The 20,783-nt window shown below is 42.7% G+C and overlaps 1 protein-coding gene across 1 annotated transcript in view; it reads right to left on the bottom strand.

The window, feature by feature from the left end:
- The window catches only part of LOC141088371 (platelet glycoprotein IX-like), a 33,509-nt gene extending 17,585 nt beyond the window's left edge, over positions 1-15,924 (bottom strand). The window contains exon 1 of the mRNA XM_073574393.1: positions 15,836-15,924. The gene's annotated coding sequence lies outside the window, so the exon portion shown is untranslated. The remainder of the gene's footprint in view (positions 1-15,835) is intronic.
- Between the last annotated feature and the right edge of the window lie 4,859 nt (positions 15,925-20,783).

Raw genomic sequence — 20,783 nt, forward strand, 5'->3', positions numbered from 1 at the left:
TTACAACAGGTGGTTCGCTTGCACGGGATTCCTGAGAACATTGTATCTGACAGAGGAGTCCAGTTTGTGTCTAGATTTTGGAGAACTTTCTGTTCCAAGCTGGGAATTCAGTTGTCCTTCTCCTCTGCTTTTCACCCTCAGACCAATGGGCAGACAGAGAGAACAAACCAGACCTTGGAGTCATATTTGAGATGTTTTATTTCTGCTGATCAGGATGATTGGGTTTCATTTTTGCCCTTGGCCGAATTTGCTTTAAATAATAGAGCTAGTTCTGCCACTTTGATGTCACCTTTTTTTTGTAACTTTGGGTTTCATCCTCGATTTTCTTCAGGGCAGGTGGAGCCCTCTGCCTGCCCAGGTGTTGACACTGTGGTGGAGAGAATGCACCAGATCTGGGACCAAGTGGTGGATAAGTTATCTCTCTCCCAGGAAAAGGCCCAGCGGTTTTCCAACCGACATAGGACCATTGGTCCCCAGTTTAAGGTTGGTGATATGGTGTGGTTATCATCAAAAAATATTGCTATGAAGGTGGCTTCTCCTAAGTTTAAGCCTAGATTTATTGGACCTTACAAGATTTTGGAGATTATTAATCCGGTCTCTTTTCGTTTGGCTCTTCCTGTCACATTTAAAATCCATAATGTGTTCCATAAATCTTTGTTGAAGAGGTTTGTTGAACCTGTTGTTCCGGGGGTGGCACCTCCAGACCCTGTATTGGTTGAAGGTAACATGGAATATGAGGTAGAGAAAGTACTGGATTCCCGTCTGGCTAGACGGAGGCTCCAGTATTTGGTTAAGTGGAAGGGTTATGGTCAGGAGGATAATTTCTGGGTCTCTGCCTCTGATATTCATGCCAAAAGATTGGTGCGTGCCTTTCATCGGGCTCACCCTGATCGCCCTGGTGGTGTGGTTGAGGGTTCGGTGACCCCTCCTCAAGGGGGAGGTACTGTTGTGAGTTCATTTTCCCCTTCACTACTGAGGCCCGAGGAACTCCCTCTTCTGGTAAAGAAAGGTAGTGAGCCTGATTATCAAACACCTGAGTCTGATCATGATGACTGGCTGAGTGGAGTTACTGACTGGATATAAGGCTGCCGACACCCTTCTGCCCTGCAGGTGATTTCTCTGTGGGATCCTTGGAGACCAGTCTGAATTCCTGCTCCTCTAAAGCTAAATTTTCTGCTTGGCTTTTTGCATTTGTGCTTAGACTTTGTTTTGCTTTGTTTTTCTGGATTTCAGCCATTCCCTGCTGGGGTGTGCTGAATTCCTTTAGCTCTGTCTTTTGAAAATACATGAGTGCTGATTTAGTTTTTGAAGCCTAGCTGCTTCAGGGTCTTTTTCATATCAGCTTGTTGGCTTATGTCTTTGATAGGGTTTTGGCAGATTGCAGACAGCAACCTTCCTTTCCTGTTCTGTTTAGCTAGCTTGGGCCCCGTCGTTTGCTCAGCCTATCTTTCTGTCTGTGTGAGTGTTTTTTCATCTTGCTTCACCGTCATTATATGTTGGGGGCTGCCTTTTACTTTGGGGTCTGCTCTGGGGCAGTTTAGATTTCCTTTTCTGTCTTTAGGCTATTTAGTGCTCCGGCTGTGATCGAGGGGTCTAGGGCATCGTAGGAACCCCCCATGGCTACTGCTAGTTGTGTTGATAGGTTCAGGGGTCTGCAATCTGATAGTTGCCAACTTCTCTGGACGTAGCTTCTATTTTTGTGTCTGCCTCCTACGGTGACTCAATCATAACAATTGCCATTCATGCCTGCCTGTCCTGCCAGAGTGCCAGCCATGCCCGCCTGTCCTGCCAGAGTGCCAGCCGTGCCTGTCAGAGTACCAGTCATGCCTGTCAGTACCTGCCCGCACTGGCTATCAGTGTCCAGTCCCCCAGTGGGATCAGCACCCACAGCCAGACACCACCCTGGAGTTGTACCTGGCAGCTACCTGCTGCTCAAGCCTGACCTCACCATCAGAGGCTCCAGTGAACACCAAAGTAGCTACTTAGTCACGCCCCTTCCAACCAGTCAGGGCGCGAGGTTACATATTATAACTGAGATTTTTTATTTATTAATTAAATTAAGCTGTTTGCATTTTTGTCTGTTTTTTATTTTTTTATGTTTGATTTTTACGTGTTGCCATGTTTTTATTTTACATTTTTCCATGTATTAATAAATTAAGAAAATGGGTGTTTTCACACTGGGCACTGAGCTGCCCAAAAGGCTTAAAAAGGGTTTGCTCACTAACAACATTTAGCACCTATTGACAGGATGGTTATAATTATAATTTAGCTAGGGGTCTCATGGCTGACACCCCACAAAACACCAGAACAAGAGCCTTGTGTTTCCTGTTTAAAAGGTATTACATGATGGATAAGTATCTGCTTGTTTGTCTCAGCATTATAAACACCAAAAAAGGGCAACATTGAGAACCGTGACTAAGTAGTCAGCCTTGGGGTTGATGTTCACTGCAAGTTTGGGGCTGATTTTCATCAGGTGAAATTGAAAATTTGGCTATAAGAATATTGATGTCTTCAATTTTGAAAAATACAGGCAGATACTTACCTATCATGCAAAACCATCAGTGAGGCATCTGATTAACTCCATATTTATTCTGCAGAAGGACAATGAACCCAAACATATAGCCAATGTCCTTAAGGACTATCCTTAGCAAAAAGAACAAGGAGCTTTGCAAGTGATGATATGGTCCCCACAGAGCCCTGATCTCAACATCATCCAGTCTTTCTGGGATTATATGCAGAGTCAGAAAGATTTGTGGTTAAGGCTGAATTCACACGTGGCGTTTTTTTCGCGTTTCCGCTGCGGTTTTAACCGCGCAATTTTGTCGCGAAAAATAAGCATCCCATGCATTCCTATGGGATTCCGCAATGCTGTGCTAATGCTGCGGTTTTTACCGCGGCGGAATCGCGTCGCGGTAAAAAACGCAGCATGCTCATTAATTTTGTGGAATAGCGGCGATCCCGCACTCATAGGAATGCATTGTTCTGCTTACTTTCCGCATGTGGCTGTGCCCACCATGTGAAAAGTAAGCAGAACAGTTGCGGATGCTACCCACGGTCCGGAGGAGAGGAGACTGTCCTCCGGGCTTTGGGTACCATATCCCTGTAAAAAATAGAATTTAAAATAAAAAATATTGTTATTCTCACCTTCCGACGTCCCACGCAGCCATCCCGCCTCTCTCCATGCTCCCGGTCACAGTAAGCCTTTGCGAGCTATGACGTCCGTTCTCGCGGGATCGCGAAGTCTTGCGGTTATTCGAGCGACGTCATCGCGAATGACTGCGAGACCAGACGTCATCACGGTAATTGTCGCAAAGGATTACTGGGACCAGGAGCGTGGAGAGAGGCGGGAAGGCTGCGCAGGACGTCGGAAGGTGAGAATAACAATATTTTTTTTATTATTATTTTTTACATTCTATCTTTTACTATTGAAGCCGCATAGGCGGCCTCAATAGTAAAAAGTTGGTCACACTCATCAAACACTATGTTTGACGAGTGTGACCAACCTGTCAATCAGTTCTCCAAGCGATGCTCCAGATCGCTTGAAAAACGCTAGCAATTCTGCAAGCTAATTACGCTTGCAAAATGATAGTTTTTCCACGGGAAAATCGCGGGAATTTAAAATGCGATTTTCCCATGGAATGGAATTCCGGAATTCTCACGGTAATTTCCGCAAGAGTTCTGCTACGTGTGAACCCAGCCTAATTCTCCAAGATGTTTGGTACTATTTCCCTGCCGAGTTCCTTCAAAAACTGTATGCAAGTGTACCTAAAAGAATTGATTTTTTTAAGCTGTTTTGAAAGCAAAGGGTAGTCACACCAAATATTGATTTAATTTAGATTTCACTTTTGTTCAATCACTTTGCATTTTGTTAATTGATAAAAAATAAACTATTAACCCCTTCACGCCACAGCCCATTTTCATTTTTGCGTTTCTGTTTTTTGCTTTCCTGCTTCCCGAATAATAACATGTACAAGGGAGAAATACCATCACACCATGACCAGACCACATATTAGCACACATAGGGACCAAATATTACCACATAAAAGGAACAAATACCACCACACCATGACCAGACCATATATTACCACCAGATAGTGTATAATTAACACCACATGGAAGGTACAAATACTGCCATGACCAGATCACATATTACCACCCCATAGTGACCAACTATTATAATACTGATTATTAATAAAAAAGAACATAATCCTAATATTACCGTAAGTGCAGTTATGCACAGGAGCTCTGTGTATAGTGTGCAGGTAATACAGGGATCACCAGTGACATTATACACAGGAGCTCTGTATATAGTGTCAGTGTACAGATAATACAGGGATCATCAGTGACATTATACACAGGAGCTCTGTTTAAACTGTAGTGTACAAGTAATACAGTGATCATCATTGACATTATACACAGGAGCTCTGTATATAGTATACCGTATTTAGTATAAGAGTATAGGTAAAACACTGACTCACAGGTGACATCTCTAGTTGAAGTGCTTCATCTTCGCTTTTCTTCTTCATCAAACACAGACCGCCATCACTTCTTTCACCCAGGACTCGTCTCTGCAGAAAATAGCACACAATTATCTAGAGTGCCGCTTCCAGAGCACATTCCCCACTTTTTTGCCAACTTCTGCACTACGCAGCTGAATACACCATTAATATATAATTAGTTATTATGCAACCAACCATTCCAAATATACATTGTAATCCACCACTGTGCACCCACTAACTATACATAGCCACTTTCCCCACCCAATAAATATATAGATTAATTAGCATCTGTACTCTTTCCACCAATTTAACACCAGTCACACTCCTGCATCCTCAATGCCCCCCACTCTGTACCTCCTGCTCCCTGATTCATTATATTTACATGCCCCCCTCCGCCCTAGTTCATTATGTCATGTCCTCTCTCTGTCCCACCCCTACCCTCGATTCATCATAATTTGGTCTCGCTCATCCTCAACACAGCATCATTTATCTCCCCTTGCTTAATTCATCATTTACTCTCCCTCACGCTCAATTCATCATCATTTTCTGTCCCCCCATCCCTCAGTCTCAATATGTCATCATTTACTCTTCCCATTCACAATTCATTATCATTTGCTGTCCCCCATACCCCAGTCTCAATTAATCATTGGCTCTCCGCACCCTCTGTTCATTATCCCTTGCTGTACCCCACCCTCAATATATCATTATTTGCTCTACCAAACCCCCACCCTCTATTCATTATTAATTGCTATCCCCTCCCTCCATTCTCAAGTCACCATTTACTGTTCCCAGTCTCCCACCCTATATTCATCATTTGCTGTCCCCCGTTCCCCACCCTCAATGCATCATTTGCTGTCACCCACCCCCGATTTAGCATTATTTGTATCCACCTCAATACATCATCATACAACGTACGCCATCCCACACCCACAATTCATCATCATTTGCTCCTCCCCAAGCCCATATAATTCATTTTATTAAAAAATAACAAACGTTTTTCATACTTTCCTCTCATACGATCCCCTGCAGGTGCAGCTCCGCTTCTGGCATCCTGGCGTTTGGCGCGTATACGTGACAACGTCAGTCCTTGTAGATGTGTGTTTGGTCAGGTGTAGTAGTTGTAGGATAAGTGTGAAATATGGTGTAATACTTTCCCTGTGTATTGAGGAAATAGGGTCGATAGCATCATTCTATATTATCATTGCTGCTGCTGCTTTAAGAAACAGAGTACTTTCTCCATATTGCGTAAAGATCATTATAATTTTGTCTCATTATTGCAGAAGTGAATTCTCAAATATTCATTGTGTCAGATTTAAAAATGTGGCGAATTTCACGTTAATGGATCTTTGAGTTATAAAAAACAGGTGGGTAGGGAGAACGCCGTAGATTATATTATCTGCTTCATATCTCTCCGACTCCTTTCTAATTAAACAATGCAACTTTTGAAGAACTTCTAAACCCAAGTTTGAATTAATAGTCTGTCTGAGAAATATCTCCCATAAAATTGATTTTGTCAACTTCATTAGGAACTGTTATGGAGTCTTAATTGAAACGAAATGTCCTTTTCAAATTAGATCATTCCGCGATCAAATAAAAGCTGTCTTAACAGGCCACTAAATCTCATAATACAAGTTCATTTAGGGTGAGTGAACGTTCAAATGACCTTTACCAGAGACGGACTGCATTCCTATTGCCATTGCTAGGTAAGCATTATGTTAAGGTTGTTGTACCATACAGTACTTATAAATTTTAATATTTTTTAGCATTGCTGATTTCAAAGAGCCATTTTTTGCCTTTTCAGTAGCTCTAATAGCTTTTTTTTAAAAGAATGAGTGTAATTTTTGAATAATAACATTTTGTGCTACATATAATTTATTGATCATTTATTTATTACTTTTTTGAGAAAGGAGAATGGTTGAATCGTGAGAACCCCACAGATCGCTCCTAAGACTGCCCTAAAGCACGCAGTTTAGGGAAAGAGTATGCGTCTCTCTCTTAGGCTACGTTCATGTATTTGGTCAGTAGTTTACATCAGGATTTGTAAGGAAAAGGATAATAGAAACATGTGCACAACTTCTACATTTTTCACCACTTCCAGTTTTATTTTACAAATACTAATGTAAAATCCTGACCAAATACTAAACTTCTGAAAGTGACCTTAGAATGATGTACTGATTCAATAGAAAGTCTTGGGGGCCTAAGGACCTGGACCCACACTGAGAATTTAACAGCGTAAAAATATTGGAAGCATTTTTCCACTGTATAGTTAATTTTCAGGTTGGCATATTCCAAGAGTCATCCCTTCCTTATTTTTCCAGCAATTTATCCATGTACGGGCTTGATTTTTATGGAATTAGTGACTATTTTATTTAACTCCTTAACGACCACCGATATGCCTTTGAACGGCGGCAGTTAAGGGGCCTTATTCCTCAGCGCCGCTTTTTAACGGTACTGAGAAATAAGTGTATAGCTCCCCCCAGCGTTGGAAAATCTCCAGGGTCTATGCTACTGGGTATAACTGAGACCCCGGAGAACATGATTTGGGTCAGTTTTTACCGTCCCCAGTGAAGTGATCGCCGTTATTTACCGAATAACAGCGATCACAAAAAAGCCAGATTTTCCTCTAATATAATCTAGCATATGAGAGTAGAGAGAAATTGCGGCCCCCAAGCTCCCCCAGTACCTCTGCTATCCCTGGACCCTCCTGTTCCATCCCCTGGCCGTGACCCTCCATGTCATCATCCTGGAAGAAAATGGCGGGCACATGCTCAGTGCCCAGCACTCAATAGGAGATTTTTCCTATTGGTTAATTTTGATCACTGTGATAGATCCTGTCACAGTGATCACAATAACAAAAATAGTAAGTCAACCGCTCTTTGTCACCCCCTTAGTTAGATAATAATAATAAAATTATTTTTTTTTTACTTTTTCCATTTTTTGCAGTTAGGGTTAGGATAGGGGCTAGGGTTAGGGTTGAGGTTAGAGCTGTGGTTAGGGTTGTGTTAGGGTTAGGGTTGTGTTGGGGTTAGGGTTGTGTTTGGGTTCAAGGTCACAAATAAACAGTCTCAGAATCAGTGGGATCCCTTGAAGCGTTCCAGAGCCATAACCTCATAAAGTTACAGTGGTCAGATTTGTAAAAATTGGCTTGGTCATTAAGGTCAGAAATGGCTTGGTCACTAAGGGGTTAATAGAGCCATTTTAGGATACAAATAAATTATTAATTTTTATTGGGGGATAGAAAAACAAATTCTGCGATTTTTTATGTCTTACACTGTTTTTAAATAATATGTTAACATTATTATATGTGTTATAATACCATATAGCTGAATTAAAAAAAAAACACTTTTGCAAAATAAATCCACTATGGGACCCAACAATGTGATAATTTGATCCCTTCTATAATAATTGCTGTATTAAAGAGACGGATGTCAGCTGTCTGTATTTTACAGCTCCTGTACTCCTGTCAATCACAGGACGAAACTGTATGTCTGTTTGCAGGAAGATCCATATCATCAACCCCTATAAAGTCAACCTTTTGAAACAACATGACATCAAAGCTAACTCCTCAGTGTGCAAATGGTCCCTATCTAAATACCATTAGCAACTTAAGAATAAAGTTTTAACTTCCTTATAAGAGTTAAAACTTAAGACAGAAACAAAATGTACATACTGTATACTGATGGGTTTCTGATTTGATCTTTATCTCTCAATGGGAGATCGATATACTAGAGGGTTGCCAGGTTATTGGTTTGAGGCCTACTCAAGTAGTGGTGGACAGAGGCAGGTTATGTATCTGCAAATGCCACACGGCTGTTTTAATCAGATCAAGTTTATATACTCTTTTGAGTAGGCGGTTATATTACATCATCATATTCTATTGGACAGTTGATTATTCAACAGTAAGCATAAATGGTCCCAACCAATCGTATTCATATTCGGTAACCAATCATATTGTCTCCGGCTGTTAATTATTAGATACATTCGGGAATTTCCAGAAAAAGGTGTAAACAGGTATTGGTTATACAATACCCTAACATTAGCCTCATTAACCTGTCTTAATATGGGTTCATAGCCCCTTTATCTATGGTGGTTCATCTGGTTCTAAGACTATGTACTCATTATCTACATTAGGTCTACGTGGAACTCGTGATATGTCCTTCAGTTACATGAATCATAAGAGGTATAGAGGTGAGAGTCAAGAATAACAAAGATTAGGTGAGAGTTGATCTCTCCTCTGACAGTTAATATCATAGAAGTATGGAGAGTAAGACCCTAAGAGTGTATGAAGGGACCCCATAGAATCAGGGTTTCCCTATCAATACCCTGCAGTAAGTAGATAAGTAAAAGCAATAGTGCATATAAATAAATAGGGTACTTAGTAAAACCATTTTTTATATATAAAAAAAAAAAAGGGTAAAAGCCATTCCATCAGCGTCAAGGTGTACACAAATACGAGATGGTCCTAAACTCTAGTATTACAACCTTACCATATGTTGTAGACATGTCAGTGTGAATAAGGGCTGCTCGGCCCTTAAGCACACTGAGGTCACTATGATGAATGCATCAATCTAGAGGACAGCTGTTAAAGCTATCACCACACAAGAAGAAAACCATGTACTATTTAAAATAAATTATTTTATTTTGAAACATAATAAAATCCATAAAAATGCTACTTGTACACAATCACTGTCAACATACCCCAATAGGGGACACCAACCACAGAAAAGTTCAAATTAACCTATTGGGAACCTGAATTTGTTGCTGTGCATATAATATATCAATGTGGAAGAGGCATAGAATAGTCACAAATAGGGAGTAAATAATCGGTATACAGGGTATATAAGGGTGAAGTGTGCGACTTTGGTGGTGGTGAGCCCCTGCGCCCCGATGCGCATTTCGCCTGCTTGCTTCTTCTTTAACAGCTGTCCTCTAGATTGATGAATGCATTTGGAAGTGCCATTTTCTGATATTTGGACAATTGTGGTCCACTATGATGCATGGTAAGGTTTTAATACTAGAGGTTAGGCCCATTCCAAATTTGGGTACACCTTGACGGTGGTGGATGGCTTTTTGGCTTTTTTTTAACCCCTTAGTGACGGAGCCAATTTTTAAAATTCTGACCAATATCACTTTATGTGGTGATAACTCTGGAACGCTTCAACAAATCCCATTGATTTTGAGAATGTTTTTTCGTGGCTCATTATAATTTATGATAATGGTAAATTTAGGTTGATATGTTTTGTGTTTATTTATAAAAAAAATATCAGAAACTTGACAAAAATGTAAAAAAATTGCAATTTTCAAACTTTGAATAATTATTCGTTTAATCCAGATAGTCATTCCACACAAAATCATTAATAAATAACATTTCCCTCATGCCTGCTGTACATCAGCACCATTTTTAAAATGCTAATTTATTTTGTTAGGCTTTTAGGAGGTTTAAAAATGTAGCAGTAATTTTTCATTTTATTCAAGGAAAGTTACAAAATTTATTTTTTGAGGGACCTATCCAGGTTTGAAGTGACTTTGGGGGTCCTATATATTGGAAAACCCCAAAAAGTGATACCATTTCAAAAACAGCACCCCTCGACATATTGAAAACTGCTGTCAGGTAGTTTATTAACCCATCAGGTGATTTTCAGGAATTAATGCAAAGTGGTATAGCCGGAATGAAAAAGTGTTTGTTTACCCCCTAAATGTCACTAAAGCCCCCGTTACACACTGCGATATCGCTAGCAATATCGCTGTAAAGTCACCGATTTTGTGACGTTGCAGCGATATTGCTAGCGATATCGCTGCATGTGATACTTACCTCCGACCGGCTCCCCCGCTGGTAATCGCTGATCGCGCAAGAAGCTCTTGGACCATTCCTCGTCGGTCACTTCCTACGGGGCTTCCTGCTGTGACGACGAGCGACGCATGGAGCCGGGCGGGAGGACGCAGGATCGCCGCGTCTGACAGGTAAGTAGTGACCCCCGTCCCCAGCGATGTCGCTAGCTCACTAGCGACCACCTAGCGATGCACCAGCGATCCTGACCGCGTCATATCGCTGGTCGGGATCGCTGGTGCATCGCTAGGTGTAACGGTACCCTAACTTCTGAACTGACCACTATAGCCGGCAGACTCTAAGGCCGCTATTTGGCCACGAACTGCTATGGCAAACATCAGGACCACACAATCATGATCTTGGTGTGTCAATTAGATTAACCCCTTCACCCCCAAGGGTGGTTTGCACGTTCATGACCGGGCCAATTTTTACAATTCTGACCACTGTACCTTTATGAGGTCATAACTCTGGAACGCTTCCATGGATCCCGGTGATTCTGACATTGTTTTCTCGTGACATATTGTACTTCATGTTAGTGGTAAAATTTCATTCAAATAACTTGCGTTTATTTGTGAAAAAAACAGAAATTTGGCAAAAATTTTGAAAATTTCGCAATTTTCCAACTTTGAATTTTTATGCCCTTAAATCACAGAGATACGGCACACAAAAAACTTGATAACTAACATTTCCCACATGTTTACTTTACATCAGCACAATTTTGGAACCAACATTTTTTTTTGTTTGGAAGTTATAAGGGTTAAAAGTTGACCAGCGATTTCTCATTTTTACAACACCATTTTATTTTTAGGACCACATCACATTTGAAGCCACTTTGAGGGGTCTATATGATAGAAAATACCCAAAAGTGACACCATTCTAAAAACTGCACCCCTTAAGGTGCTCAAAACCACATTCAAGAAGTTTATTAACCCATTAGGTGCGTCACAGGAATTTTTTTGAATATTTAAAAAGAAATGAACATCTAACTTTTTTTCACAAAAAAAATACTTCAGGTTCAATTTTTTTTATTTTACCAAGGGTAACAGGAGAAATTGGACTGCAAAAGTTATTGTACAATTTGTCCTGAGTATGCTGATACCTGATTTGTGGGGGGGAACGACTGTTTCGGCGCATGGCAGAGCTCAGAATGGAAGGAGCGCCGTTTGACTTTTTCAATGCAAAATTGACTGGAATTCAGATCGGACGCCATGTCACGTTTGGAGAGTACCTGATGTACCTAAACAGTGGAAACCCCCTACAAGTGACCCCATTTTGGAAACTAGACCCCCCAAGGAACTTATCTAGATATGTGGTGAGAACTTTGAACCCACAAGGGCTTTACAGAAGTTTAGAACGTACAGCGGTACAATTAAAAAATCATATTGTTTCCACAAAAATGATCTTTTCACCCCAATTTTTATTTTCCCAAGGGTAACAACACCCTAAAAGTTATTGTACAATTTGTCCTGAGTACGCTGATACCCCACATGTGGGGGTAAACCACTATTTGGGCGCATGGCAGAGCTCGGAAGGGAAGCAGTGCCATTTGACGTTTTTGGCTGGAATTGAGATCGGACACCATGTCGCGATTGGAAAACCCCTGATGTACCTAAACAGTGGAAACCCCCCACAAATGACACCATTTTGTAAACTAGACCCCCCAAGGAACTTATCTAGATGTGTGGTGAGCACTTTGAACCCCCCAGTGCTTCACAGAAGTTTATAACGCCCGGGCGTGAAAATAAAAAATTCGTATTTTTTCCACAAACATGATCTTTTAGTCACCATTTTTTTATTTTCCCAAAGGTACCAGGAGAAATTGGACCCCAAAAGTTGTTGTCCAATTTGTACTGAGTACGCTGATACCCCATATGTGGGAGAAAACTACTGTATGGACACACGTCAGGACTCAGAAGGGAAGTAGTGATGTTTAGGAATGCAGACATTGATGGAATGGTCAGCGGGTGTCATGTTGCCTTTGGAGAGCCCCTAATGTACCTAAACAGTGGAAACCCCCCACAAATGACCCCATTTTGAAAACTAGACCCCCTAAGGAACTTATCTAGATGTGAGGTGAGCACTTTGAACCCCCAAGGGCTTCACAGAAGTTTATAATGCCAGGGCATGAAAATAAAAAAATCGCATTTTTTCCACAAACATGATCAATTAGTCCCCAATTTTTTTATTTTCCCAAGGGTAACAGGAGAAATTGAACCCCAAAAGTTGTTGTCCAATTTGTCATGAGTACGCTGACACCCCATATGTGGGAGAAAACTACTGTATGGACACACGTCGGGGCTCGGAAGGGAAGTAGTGACGTTTTGGAATGCAGACTTTGATGGAATGGTCTGCGGGTGTCATGTGCATTTGGAGAGCCGCTGATGTACCTAAACTATTGAAACTCCCCACAAGTGACCCCATTTTGGACACTAGACCCACCCACGGAACTTATCTAGATGTGTGGTGAGCACTTTGAACCCCCAAGTGCTTCACAGAAGTTTATAACGCTCGGACGTGAAAATAAAAAAATCATTTTTTTCCACAAAAATGATATTTTTGCCCCCAATTTTTTATTTTCCTAAGGGTAACAGGAGAAATTGGACCCCAAAAATTGTTTTGCAATTTGTCCTGAGTAGGCTGATACCCTACATGTGGGGGTAAAACACTGTTTGGGCGCAGGGCAGAGCTTGGAAGGTAAGGAGCACCATATGACTTTTTCAACTCAGAATTGGCTGGAATTGAGATCAGACGCAATGTTGCATTTGGAGAGCCCCTGATGTGCCCAAACAGTGGAAACCCCCAATTCTAACTCCAACCCGAACCCCAACACACGCCTAACCCTAATCTCAGCCCTAACCCTAGCCCTAACCCAAGCCCTAACCCTAGCCCTAACCCTAGCCCTAACCCTAACCCTAGCCCTAACCCTAACCCTAATGGAAAAATGGAAATAAATACATTTTTTTTATTTTATTGTTTTTCCCTAACTAAGGGGGTGATAACGGGGGGTTTGATTTACTATTTATGGCGGTTTTTATGTTTGGCAGCTGTCACACGCTAAAAGACGCTTTTTATTGTAAAAATAGTTTTTGCATCACCACATATTGAGAGCTATAATTTTTCCGTATTTTGACCCACTGAGTCGTGTGAGGTTTTATTTTTTGCGGGACGAGTTGACGTTTTTATCGGTACCATTTTCGGGCACGTGACATTTTTTGATCGCTTTTTATTCCGATTTTTGGGGCGCAGAATGAACAAAAACCAGCGTTTCATGAATTTCTTTTGGGGGAGTGCGTTTACACCGTTCCGCGTGCGGTAAAATTGATAAAGCGGTTTTATTCTTCGGGTCAGTATGGTTACAGCGATACCTCATTTAGGTCGTTTTTTTATGTTTTGTCGGTTTTATGCAATGAAAACTTTTATATAAAAAATAATTATTTTTGCATCACTTTATTCTGCGAGCTATAACTTTTTTATTTTTTCGCTGATGATGCTGTGTGGTGGCTCGTTTTTTTGCGGGACAAGATGACGTTTTCAGCGGTACCATGGATATTTATATGCGTCTTTTTGATCGCGCGTTATTACACTTTTTGTTTGGCGGTATGATAATAAATCATTATTTTTTGCTTAGTTTTTTATTTTTATTTTTTAAGGGGTCGTTACGGACGCGGCGATACCTAATATGTGTACTTTTATTGTTTTTTGTTTTTTTTTTTCAAAAAATGAATTTATTGGGGAATATTTTTTTTTTTTTACTAATTTATTTGGCGATTTTTTTTAAATTATTTTTACACTTTTTTTTATTACTTTATTACATAGTCCCAGGTGGGACATCACTGTCCTGTGACAGATCGCTGATCTGTCATATCACAGATCACTGTGACAGATCAGCGATCTGTCACAGGCAGTGCCGAAGGCTTCCTCATGCCTGCGCTTTGCAGGCACTGAGGAAGCCAGCTTCCTGCAGGCCCCCGAAGGCCCCGTCGCCATCTTGGATTCGGGGGCCTGCAGGAAAGGAGCCCCCTGCAGCAGCGCTGCACATTGCGCTGCCGTGGGGGGCTCAGGGAAGCACGGAGGGAGCCCCCTCCCTGCCGATGCTTCCCTTTAACTCCCGGTACACCGCGATCATGTTTGATCGCGGTGTGCAAGGGGTTAACGTGTCGGGGGCGGTCCGTGACCGCCCTTGACACATTGTGCCGGGTGTCAGCTGTGATAATCAGCTGACACCCGGCCGCGATCAGCGGCGCTCACCACGTGGGCGCCGCTGATCGCTGAGACGTACTGTCCCGTCCATGGGCATAGGGGCCCAGGTCCCATGGACGGGATAGTACGTCGGATGGCAGGAAGGGGTTAAAGCGGAAGCTCCTACAATCTTTTAGCCATTTTTCCAATGTAGTCACTTTTGACAGCAGCAACTAAGGGGCTAAACAGATATGGACGGTGCCAACACTGATCGTTTGTGATACAGCAAGTTGTAAGCTATAGTGTACAGCTATCAGCTGCTGGATTGTCACCTGTATGGGGATGATATTCCCTTATATCTCAGGTCAGGAAAAAGATGTATTGGCTGTCATTAAGGGGTTAAATCAAAAACAGTATTTACTAAATACCCTATTTATTTGTATGCATTTTTGCTTTTACTTATTTGCCTACATCAGGGTATATGTTCATTTTGTTCATGTCTGAAGTTTTGTCTGCTTAATGGCCCATGTGAACATGCTTATATTCTGCAAGCATACCAATTTATATTCCAGATCATTTTTTTTTTAGGTTTAGATTCTTATAAAAGATAAAAGGTTGATGGAAAAACTCACAAAAGAAGAAAAAGAAAATGAGAAGATGAATAGAGCATAAAATAGAATGAGAAAATTTAGACCCTTATGTATCCACCACTGACGTGTGGCATCGGCCCTGATTTACTAAAACTAATTCTTTCCAAATCTGAATGTACATTTCTAGGCAAATTATTGTTTGTTAGATCCACATTTAGAAAGAGCATGGGTGCTACCAAACAAAAATAAATATTGGCAGCTTTAATTTTGATCTGTCCTTTATTTAATTCCGATATTGTTGCGGAATATATTCAATTATATGATAAAATCTGGTTTTCATAACCACATCAAGATACCAATATTTACAATTCAGGTTCAGATATATATTTAAAGCCCAATATTATATTGCGTAGAGCGAGTATTACAGTTTCAGCAACTAAAAGTTATTTATATAATGATAAGTTATGATAATGATTATTTTACAATAAATTTTCTGCATCAAATTCTCAACTTTTTTCAGCATCTCTGCTTGCTGTCATTTAATAGGAAACTATTTTGTTTGCTGCTTGCAACGAGCCATCCACACAGGCACACTGGGGCAGTTTCCATTAAATTGGCATAACTATATATCAGATTCTGTAAAAGTCATCTGTTAAGTAAAAATGAAAAGTAATGAAAAAATAGCTTAATGACTATGATTAAATGATGTTCTAATTCATCGGACCTCCCATTTGCCTTACCTTTGCTGAATGTTGCCGCTCAAGGTCAGTAATGATGCAAGTTGTACGACTCAATTACTCCAATACTTGAGACTTATCTAATGTTCAAAAGAGCCAGGAAGGAAATGCTAACTCCTCTAAATGTCTTGCTCTCAGTCATCACAGGCTGATAATACACTATGGTATGTAATAAAATGACAGGAATGAGTTGAAGGATGACCTTCTGCTTTCAGTGTATTGTATTTTTAGAAGCACAGAACGCCACAAACCTATCAGTCTGCCACAGTTGCTCCACTAGACTTTAGTAGTCGATATGTGACCATCGTTAGTTAATATAGCAGAAAACCATTAAATATGGACAATCATGTTGTCAAAAAAGCAAATTACTGAAAGGTTTAACCCATGAACAACACTTGTCAATTCTTCACAGTATATACCACTAATGTATGCTAGCTGAGAGTCTGACATCACGACCCCCACTAATCACAAGAGTGAAAGAAAAAGTCAGAAAGCGCTCCTAGCGTAGGTCAAATGGGACAACACCAATCGCAGTGGCTCACGTGGGAAAGTTGTGCGGCTCCAGGCACAACACTGGGATTGGCAATAACGTCTTTCCGATGGCTGCTGCTCCACCTGCTGGATCCCATCCATGGATCCGGAAATAAAAACTAGAAGTGAGAGAACCCGGGGGATCTGGATAGCGCTGCCAAAGGTATGGAACAAATAGGTACCACTGGGGGATTATCATATGGGTGAACTTTATTAATGCTACGTGTTTCAGAGCTGATCAAGCTCCTTTTTCAGGTTTTGTAAAAACAATCAAACTTTTTTGGATAATTAGCCGTCTTTTCAAACAGGCATATAGGATAAGGCCCAACGAGTTGTCGTCTTTCCCACAGGTACTAGACACAACTTCAGCCCTGATTCTCAATATAAGTTGAGTGTTCCTCTGGCTATCTTCACTAGCACTAGGAAGTTTTCTTCACCACTAGCAGTGCACCCGGATTGCATCACCTCCCGCCTCATAGAGTTTGAGTCCAGCTTTCCCTGTAACTTAACAGGCTGAGTGCATCCAAGGCCCCTGAAGTCAAATTTGAGGTTCCCCAGGCTGGTAAACAGAATCACACTGAAGGGTATTTTTGGCTATGCACTGCCTCGAGTATTAGGCCCAAGTTGTCCTTAGCAGTCCAATGCATGGGACCAGGGTCGGACTGGCCCACCGGGATACCGGTGAAATGCCCAGTAGGCCTCTGGGCCCCAGAGAGCAGGAGGAAGAAAAAAAAAATTTAAGGACGCAGGCCCTTTAAAACGGATTAGGCAGAGGCGCGCTCAGGTGCATGCACGCTGTCCCGATCCACCGCTAGGACCAGGGCCGGCAGGACCAACACCCGACAAACCAGGTAGGCGCTGGGGGCCCTGGGCGAACGGGGAGTGGGACAGGCAGCATGGGGTCCAGCGCTGGCATCGGGGCCCCCTTCTAATACTCACCTCTCCTCGTTCCGGCAGCTGCAGTGTCTTCAGTGCCCTCTGACTCTGCGACGTCTCAGGGCAGAGGGAGCTATGACGTTATCACTTCGTGCTTAGCCTCTGTGTCCTGAGTGTGGCAGTGTTGGGAGAGACACTGAGTGTACAGGACCTGCGGTGGGAACAGGAAAGGTGAGTACTTGATTTTTTTTCTTCATGTATGCAGCATTACATGGGCCCCATAATGAGCTGCATGGAGGAGCAGGGGGGCCCATAGTATGCTGCATGGGGACCCATAGTATGCTGCAGGGGGGCATAGTATGCTGCGGGGGGCCATAGTATGCTGCATGGGGACCCATAGTATGCTGCAGGGGGGCATAGTATGCTGCGGGGGGCCATAGTATGCTGCAGGGGGGCCATAGTATGCTGCATGGAGGCCCATAGTATGCTGCAGGGGGGCAATAGTATGCTGCGGGGGGAATAGTATGCTGCGAGGGGCCATAGTATGCTGCAGGTGGGGCATGGTATGCTGCAGGGGGTATAGTATGCTGCAGGGGGGCTATAGTATGCTACAGGGGAGCCATAGTATGCTGCATGGAGGAGCAGGGGGGCCCATAATGTGCTGCATGGAGGAGCAGGGGGACCATAGTATGCTGCATGGGGACCCATAGTATGCTGCAGGGGGGCCATAGTATGCTGCAGGGAGGCCATATTATGCTGCAGGGGGCCCATAGTATGCTGCATGGGGGTCCATAGTATGCTGCATGGGGGCCCATAGTATGCTGCAGGGGGGCCATAGTATGCTGCATGGAGGAGCAGGGGGCCCATAGTGTGCTGCATGGAGGAGCAAGGGGGCCCATAATGTGCTGCATGGAGGAGCAGGGGGCCCGTAATGTGCTGCATGGAGGAGCAGGGGGGCCCATAGTATGCTGCAAGGGGGCCATAGTATGCTGCAGGGGGGGCCATAGTATGCTGCAGGGGGGCCATAGTATGCTGCAGGGGGGCCATAGTATGTTGCATGGAGAAGCAGGGGGGCCCATAATGTGCTGCATGGAGGAGCAAGGGGGCCCATAATGTGCTGCATGGAGGAGCAGGGGGGCCCATAATGTGCTGCATGGATGAGCAGGGGGGCCCATAATGTGCTGCATGGAGGAGCAGGGGAGGCCATAATGTGCTGACTAGAGGAGCAGCGGAGGCCATAGTATGCTGCATGGAGGAGTAGGGGGGCGGGGGCCCATAATGTGCTGCATGGAGGAGCAAGGGGGCCCATAATGTGCTGCATGGAGGAGCAGGGGGCCCATAATGTGCTGCATGGATAAGCAGGGGGGCCCATAATGTGCTGCATGGAGGAGCAGGGTAGGCCATAATGTGCAGCATGGATGAGCAGGGGAGGCCATAATGTGCTGCATGGAGGAGCAGGGGGGCCATAATGTGCTGCATGGAGAAGCAAGGGGCCATAATGTACTGCATGGAAGAGCAGGGGGCCCAGAATACTGTATGAAGGAGCAGGTGCCCCATAATACCAAGGCTGTGGAGTCGGTAAGCCAAACCTGCAACTCCGACTCCTCAATTTCCCTTACACCGACTCCGACTCCAACTCTGACTCCGACTCCACGACTCCGACTCCGACTCTGACTCCCACATATATTGCTTATATTTAAGTGAAAAATTTATTGTAGTACAATGTGAACACCAGACATTTGATCATTTCTATGATCCAATAATCAAGATATTTCGGTAGAACATAATATCTATTTATTGGAATACAACTTTAGAACACAAAAAACTGTAATAAATTGTAAATATGTATTACACTGTATAATATCGATTACCTATATACAGTACAGACCAAAAGCTTGGACACACCTTCTCATTCAAAAAGTTTTCTTTATTTTCATGACTATGAAAATTGTAGATTCACTCTGAAGGCATCAAAACTATGAATTACATGTGGAATTATATAATTAACAAAAAAGTGTGAAACAACTGAAAACATGTCTTATATTCTAGGTTCTTCAAAGTAGCCACCGTTTGCTTTGATTACTGCTTTGCACACGCTTGGCATTCTCTTGATGAGCTTCAAGAGGTGGTCACCGGAAATGGTCTTCCAACAGTCTTGAAGGAGTTTCCAGAGATGCTTAGCACTTGTTGGCCCTTTTGCCTTCACTCTGCGGTCCAGCTCACCCCAAACCATCTCGATTGGGTTCAGTTCTGGTGACTGTGGAGGCCAGGTCATCTGGTGTAGCACCCCATCACTCTCCTTCTTGGTCAAATAGCCCTTACACAGCCTGGAGGTGTGTTTGGGGTCACTGTTCTGTTGAAAAATAAATGATGGTCCAACTAAACACAAACCGGATGGAATAGCATGCCGCTGCAAGATGCTGTGGTAGCCATGCTGGTTCAGTATGCCTTCAATTTTGAATAAATCCCCAACAGTGTCACCAGCAAAGCACCCCCACACTATCACACCTCCTCCTCCATGCTTCACGGTGGGAACCAGGCACGTAGAGTCCATCCGTTCACCTTTTCTGCGTCGCCCAAAGACACGGTGGTTGGTACCAAAGATCTCAAATTTGGACTCATCAGACCAAAGCACAGATTTCCACTGGTCTAATGTCCATTCCTTGTGTTCTTTAAGCCAAACAAGTCTCTTCTGCTTGTTGCCTATCCTTAGCAGTGGTTTCCTAGCAGCTATTTTACCATGAAGGCCTGCTGCACAAAGTCTCCTCTTAACAGTTTTTGTAGAGATGTGTCTGCTGCTAGAACTCTGTGTGGCATTGACCTGGTCTCTAATCTGAGCTGCTGTTAACCTGCGATTTCTGAGGCTGGTGACTAGGATGAACTTATCCTCTGCAGCAGAGGTGACTCTTGGTCTTCCTTTCCTGGGGCGGTCCTCATGAGAGCCAGTTTCTTTGTAGCGCTTGATGGTTTTTGCCACTGCACTTGGGGACACTTTCAAAGTTTTCCCAATTTTTCGAACTGACTGACCTTCATTTCTTAAAGTAATGATGGCCACTCGTTTTTCTTTACTTAGCTGCTTTTTTCTTGCCATAATACAAATTCTAACAGTCTATTCAGTAGGACTATCACCTGTGTATCCACCAGACTTCAGCACAACACAACTGATGGTCCCAACCCCATTTATAAGGCAAAAAATCCCACTTATTAAACCTGACAGGGCACACCTGTGAAGTGAAAACCATTTCCGGTCATCATCAAGAGAATGCCAAGAGTGTGCAAAGCAGTAATCAAAGCAAAAGGTGGCTACTTTGAAGAACCTAGAATATAAGACATATTTTCAGTTGTTTCACCCTTTTTTGCTAATTATATAATTCCACATGTGTTAATTCACAGTCTTGATGCCTTCAGAGTGAATCTACAATTTTCATAGTCATGAAAATAAAGAAAACTCTTTGAATGAGAAGGTGTGTCCAAACTTTTGGTCTGTACTGTGTGTATGTATATATATATATATATATATATATATATATACACATATACGCAC

Source organism: Dendrobates tinctorius, unplaced genomic scaffold (genome assembly GCF_039654945.1).
Source record: "Dendrobates tinctorius isolate UK_male_01 unplaced genomic scaffold, ASM3965494v1 ptg000038l, whole genome shotgun sequence".
Lineage (NCBI taxonomy): Eukaryota > Metazoa > Chordata > Amphibia > Anura > Dendrobatidae > Dendrobates > Dendrobates tinctorius.